Raw genomic sequence first — 7,021 nt, 5'->3', positions numbered from 1 at the left:
TAAATAAACATTAAAAAAAAAAACTAAAAAAAAAAAAAAAGATGCTGGAGGAAGCTGCCCAGACATTCTTCTATGGGTGCAAGCCTGGAAATGCCAGAGAGTTAGCACCCCTGGAGTTTCCAACTTCAGCCAAGAGGGAACTTGGAGTGGGCATGCAGCCCATATATGCTTCCCTCTTCTGTCTCTGGGACTGACAATTCTGAAGGTGTTTTACACATTTCCTCAGGGGGTCCCCAGAGGAAGTCAACCACCATTGCCCTCTTTATCTGGACTGGCTCTTCCTCCCTCTCTTTCATCTTCCAGGTCCCAAAATAAGTAAATCCTCATGTCCAAGTAAGGACATGTCACCCCCAAAGCAAACTCTTTAAACTTGTTTACATACTTCTTCATTAAAGTATTTGCCCCTTTGCTTCAGGGTTAATTATTGAGATTTAAAAAAAAAAAAAAGAAAAATTGATTGCACCTTGCTCTTATAATTTAATAAGCTATTTTGGAAATCTTTTCACATTAGTACATATATATCTAATTTTTAAAATAGTATCCATTTAAGGAATATCATAATTTATACAATCAGTTCTCTATTCACTCTTACGATATACTTCAACGAATATCTTTCTTATTGCTGTTATTGTCATATGATCCTTTACTGAAATATTTCCCTTTGTAGTTCTTAACTAGTGGGGCATTCCCCTCCACCACTGTTGATATTATCTGTGATGTTGAGGGTGGTGGCCATCAAAATTGCAGGCAATGGATTGGGACGTCCCCAGGATCTCTTCCATGGTTCCAGAGAGATCTCTGGTTAAAGATCAGTGCCACATATGTTGGGCAATGTTGACAGTCTCATCAAAAGTGATATTTCCACTGTGCTTAATGTTTTTCTACTTCTTTCTGTCTCTTGGTGGTTCCTTGAGGGCTTTGATAATCAGGGCAGAGGCAGAAGATAACACTTCAATCTGGGCCTGTGTGTCCTGAATGGCCAGAAGGGTCTGTAATCCTCAGGCCCTTCCAATCACTGGTTGCCTTGATGATGTCATCACCAAACTTTTTAGGAGACAGACCCAGGGGGCCGGTCTTGGGGGCCAGGGCAGACAAGGCACCAGCTTCCCCACAGATGCACCTCAGATACATGACTTTGATCTCACTGAGGTTGACCTTAGGTGGCACAGTGGGGGTGGCTGCTGTTGGAGGAACCCAGAATCAGGACAGCTGGAGACAGCTGAACCTTCACCTCCTCCTCTGAGCTGAAAGCCAAAAGCCCAATGGACATCTCTATGTGTGTATGTGTCCTCTTTTCCCAAACCGCCCTTAATCTTCATTTTAATGTGGTTTCTCCTGAGCAAAATATTGGGAGAAATATCCTAGCCTGTACTTTATGAGGATAGGCCAGGATGGATAGGCTTCAGGCAGTCTATCTAAAGCTGAAGTAGTAGGGAGTTTTGCAGGACATACTAATGTGCTTTTATACTTGTAAGAGTTTAGCCAAATGATGCTAGAACCATCTGCACAAGAGACTACCCTCACTTCCGACACTAGTTACAAGTTCAGGGTTACCTAAAACTACCCCTAGGTTTGATAATTTGCTAGAAGAACTCACAGAATTCATTGAAAGCTCTTATGCTATGGTTATGCTGTAACACAGTGAAAGGATACAGACTGAAATTAGGCAAGGGACGAAGTACCCAGGGTAGAAATCAAGAAAGTAGAAAATGCTGAGCTTTTGTCCTCTCCCCCTGGACTCATGACACTGTCACTTCCTTGGCATTGATGTGAAACAATACACAGTGAGTATTGCCAACCAAGGAAGTTTACCCAAGCATTGGTGTCCAGAGTCTTTATTAGGGCCCCATCCAGTGGGTGATCTCAAGTTTGAGCCCCTCGGGAGTTCAACTTATATCACACGGCTCAAATTCCCCAACCTGTATCACACTGTGACTCTCTTGCTCAGGCCCCCAAGCAAACAAAGACACTCCTATCAGGAGGCTGAGGACAAAGGCTGACCTCTTTTTGGAGTAAAGGCTAGATTCTTCACTACGCAATACCAAAAACAGAATTGATTCCATTACACTTTTCTGGGAAACATCTAATTAATAATGTCCAGTTTCTTTCCTGAGAATGTTTTTTAATCAAATAGGAACAACCATCAATTGACCCAATAACAAAAAATGTCCTTGGCTCAACATATGGCAAAGAGAAAATCATGCCAAGACCCTGGTCAAATGATCCCCCTAAATTCACTCTCTGCCCAAACTTGCCTCCAATGGCAAACAGCAAGCTGCATTGGGGCCACATATCTTCCCCGTGGTCTGGGATCTTTGTTTATTTTAAGGGAAATAAAATCCTTATGTTTTGGGGCATTTACACTTAATTCACTGAAACACTTCACAATGGAGGGGTGTCTGGTTGGCTCAGTCGGTTAGCAGCTCAGGTCATGATCTCTTGGTTCGTGAATTTGAGCCCCGCCTTGGGCTCTGTGCTGACAGCTCAGAGCCTGGAGCCAGCTTTGATTCTCCGTCTTCCTCACTCTCTCTGCTCTTTCCCTGCTCATGCTCTGTCTTTTTCTGTATCAAAAATAAACATTAATAAAATGTTTTTAAAAGAAAATTTTCACAATGGAAATTTTCTGGTTTTCTCTTTCTTTAAATCTTGGTGGGAAAAGCATAAAGAAGATTATACCAGGTACTTCAAGCATTTGATATAACCATAAACCTAGTGTCAGGCCAGGAAGTCGTGAATAACAACACTGGTGTTAATGATATCCTATGGACCATATTCTTCCAGACCTTAAGTACTCACATCACACCATATCCACAAAGCTTTCTGGGGCAATTCCAGACAAAAGTTGTCTCAGTATGTTTGGGCCACTCTAACATAATACCATAGACTGGGTGGCTTATAAACAGAAATTTATTTCTCATGGTTCTGGAGGCTGGGAAGTCCAAGATCAAGGTGCTGGCAGGCAGATTCTGTGTCTGATGAGAACGTGCTTCCTGGTTCCCAGAAAGCCATTTTTTCACTGTGCCCTCACATAGCAGATAGGTCTAGGGAGCTTTATGGGGTCATTTTTCAAAGGACACTAAGCCCATTCATGAGGGCTCCACCCTCATGACCTAATCACCTGCCAAAGGCCCCACCTCCAAATACCATCACATTGGAGATTAGGTTTCAACATATGAGTTTTGGGTGAATGCAAACATTCAGTCTGTATCAGAAGGGATCTCTCAGCCTTTCGAATGCTCTGCCACACGTCTGATCTGATCTAATATTACCTGTGTGCTTATCTCTTCAACTAGAGTGTTAAACTCCAGAGTTGGAGGGCACCTCATACCTTGAAATCCATGCTGCACATTGTCCAGCTCAGCACACTTCCATAACAGCTTAGGAGAGCATATAGTGGGGCTTCAATAAACATTTGTTGATGAAACAATTTATATTTTTGTAGCTTCTTTTGCACATGTTTATTGATTTGATGCCGGGCAATGCATATTGTAACTTTGTCCTAGATTTGAAAAGTAAGGTCCTTTACCCTCTGTGCCCTCCCCCCCGCCCCCACCCAATTCTCTGGCTGCAAAGTAGTGTACCACCAGTTCCAGTAAGGCCCCCCAGAACGAGCATTCTCTACTGTCAATCACATATCTTCTGCACTACATCGACAGGGTAAAGATTACACGCGATTGAATGGAGACAGAAGCAATCTGAGAGAACTCCTGGAGAGTGGGAAAGGAGGGATTTTGCCAGGAGGATTTTGCTCTGGTTTTTTAATATATCCTTTTCCCCTTACTAAGACAGTATGCAATTAACTTCAAGAACCAACGCACAACCAAAACCTATTGATTTTTTTTTTTTTTTTTTTTTTTTTTTTTTTGCTGTTTTTCCTCAAACAGGCTTTATGTAGTATATACATTAGATGAAGTTAGACCTTTCCTGGAGGTGCCCTCACAACCAATTCCTACATTCTTTGGCCAGGAGCAGTATCATTTAAACAATACTGGGTTTCTGCTACATAATTACTTTAAATTAATCCACCAGTTTGGGCATGACCAGGAGACCATGTTTTGCCCTAAAAGAACCCTTAATGACTAACTGTTGTTGTCTAGGAAAACAGTGGAAACTCTGTTGCCATTCAAGAAATATGTGGTCAGGGGACTGTTCCCTTGCTTACTAAACTCCCGGGTGTTTTATTTAGTGGGTCAATTTTCAGAGTAGTCTCACCATAATAAAGATTTTTTAAATACAGTATTAGATACATTTTTTAAGGCTCGGGGGCAAATATTAACTGTGTATGTATGTATGTGTGTATACACACACACACACACACACACACACACACACACACACACGTTCCTTATAATCTCTGGCCCCATATCCATTTTTTTCCAGCCTAACATTTCTGAGGCTCCAGCTGCTTTCTCTGGTAAATATTTTGTAAAGCTGGGACAGTTGTTGACTCTTTTTCAAAGGTACTCTCCTAAGGCAGGATAGATTTTAATCTGTGTGCTATGACTTACATGTGGTCCTGTAAGACATGGGCTCAAAGTTTCTCGCAGGGAAGAGATTTGGGGCCAAGAAAACCTCTTCCACCGAGGTCCTTGAAGTGAAAGCAATTTTCATAACAAGGCTGAGAGATTATTTGCCTGCTTCCCTCTCAGACTCACATGACTGTGCAGTGGAGTTTGCCAGAGACTACATGACATGTGGTGTCACGACAGATGGAACAAGAAGCCAATAGGAGAATCCAGCTGGCTTCTTTTAAGCCAGACACTACAGAGGTTGGCAAAAATTGAAAACAGTGTCATTCTTCACACTGATTTTTTTTTGAAAAAATATGGTTCATAAAAATATCTTACTTACACTGACATGTAAAGGGTTCATTATTTTTTAAATGAATTGATAAATATTTTTTAAAACTCTTTACTGAATTTCTAATACAGTAAATATTGATATACATACCCATTAAGCAAAAGTTTTTTGAGGCACTCAATACATTTAAAAAAAAAGTTCTTTAACACTTATTTATTTTTGAAAGACAGAGAGAGACAGAGCACAAGCAGGGGAGGGGCAGAGAGAGAATGAGACACAGAATCTGAAGCAGGCTCCAGGCTCTAAGCTGTTAGCGCAGAGCCTAATGTGGGGCTGAAACTCACTAACAGTGAGATCATGGCCTGAGCTTAAGTTGGACGCTTAACTGACTGAGCCACCCAGGTGCCCCTCAATAAGTAAATATTAAACAGCTCATCAAAGCAATTGAAGAAAAACATCCCTCAGCTTAGTAATGAAGATGGAGGAAACCAGAATATGTCAGCCTAGAATATGCCTCTGTGAGCTCTTACGTTGAGCTGGGGCAATTAAGCAGCAGCAAACACAGGAAAACGCTCTACCTTCCTCCTTTTCTGCCTAAGGGCAGGATATCAAGTCTCCTTTACTGGGATGACTAGACTCTCATCAGCCCAGAGCCAGCACCAGAGGAATCTGCCAACAAACCCAATTCCACCAGCTTCCTTCCCTCAGTTTGTCGCCCTTGGAAGGCTAACACAGCTTTCCTTTGTCCTGTCATTTCTTCACACATTTATTGTTCTCCGTTGAAGATGCTGCACAAGCAGGAGTTCTAAGCCACCTTTTTTAGTTTCTCTTTTTCTGAGTTTCTTCCATGCATATATGAGATACACATGCTAGCAGACTTGGGTTTTTATTATTATTATTAATCTGTCTTTGTTACAGGGGCCCCAGCTAAGAACATAGAAGGTAGAAGGAATGATTTTTCCTCCCCTACAAACATACCTAGTTAGGCTATGGGAGTGAGGAAGGAAAAGCACAAAATAAGAACTAAATGCAAATGATTTTTTTAATTAATCAATTTTAATTTAGAGGAGACTGCACGAGCCACGACAGGGACCCTCTGTCCTAAGAGAAAGAGGAGAGAGAGAAAGAATCCCAAGAAGGCTCCATGCTCAGCAAATGCAAATGATTTTTAATAGTTTTGAATGTTTGTTTATTTTTGAGAGAGAGAGAGACAGCATGAACAGGGTAAGGGCAGAGAGGGAGGCACAGAATCCAAAGCAGGCTCCAGGCTGAGCTGTCAGCACAGAGCCCCATGAGGGGCTGAAACTCACGAACCGTGAGATCATGACCTGAGTCAGAGTTGTATGCTTAACTGACTGAGCTACCCAGGCACCTCCAAATGATTTTTGTATTATTTTGGTATTATGCTATATTTGCATGCATACTCAACTATAATTCCATCAAAAAAATTTAGTTTTTTTATTAGCTTCTTAGGGGTGCTTTAATCCTTTTGTTTTGAATATATATTTTTTCCTTCCCCACTTCTGTTGAGGTATATTTTAACATAATAAACTGCACATATTTAAAGTGCATAATTTGATGAGTTTTGACATATGTATATACCTGTGAAATCATCACAAGTTAACAAGCATATGCATCATTCCCCCCAAATTTTCTTTGTGCACTTTTCTAATTCACTCTCCATTCTCCTAGTTCTGTCCTCAAACACTAATCTGCTTTCTATTTAGTTTGCACTAGTTTGCATTTTCTGGAGTATAAATGAAATCATATAGTATTTACTCTCACAACATTACTCTGAGATTTATCCATGTTGCATTTATCATTAGTTTGCTCATTTTTATTGCTGAGTACTATTCCATTGTGTAGATTTACCTAAACTTGTTCATTCATTCACTTGCTGATGGACACTGGGCTGTTTACAGGTTTTGTCTATTACAAGTAAAGCTGCTAGGTACATTTGGGTATGAGTCGTTGTGTGAATATGTTTTATTCCTCTTGGGAGAATACTTAGCAGTGCAATGGCTGAATCATATGGCAGATGTGTGTTTAGCTTTATAAGAAGTTGTCAATCTGCCAAACTGTTTTCCAACATGATCACACTATTTTATTTTCCCATCAGCAGTATGTGACAGTTCTGATTGTCCACATCCTTACCAGCACTCAGTATGGTTAGTCTTTTAAACTTTAGCCAAATAAAGATGTGTAGTGATAGCCTGCTGCT

The 7,021-nt window shown here is 40.8% G+C and overlaps 1 pseudogene; it reads right to left on the bottom strand.

The window, feature by feature from the left end:
* Nucleotides 1-670: 670 nt before the first annotated feature.
* On the bottom strand, nt 671-1,164 carry LOC122198535 (annotated as a pseudogene).
* Nucleotides 1,165-7,021: the final 5,857 nt, after the last annotated feature.

Source organism: Panthera leo, chromosome C2, assembly GCF_018350215.1.
Source record: "Panthera leo isolate Ple1 chromosome C2, P.leo_Ple1_pat1.1, whole genome shotgun sequence".
NCBI classification, from domain to species: domain Eukaryota; kingdom Metazoa; phylum Chordata; class Mammalia; order Carnivora; family Felidae; genus Panthera; species Panthera leo.
The sequence above is the reverse complement of the archived record's forward strand: the minus strand, read 5'-3'. Positions and strand labels throughout refer to the sequence as shown.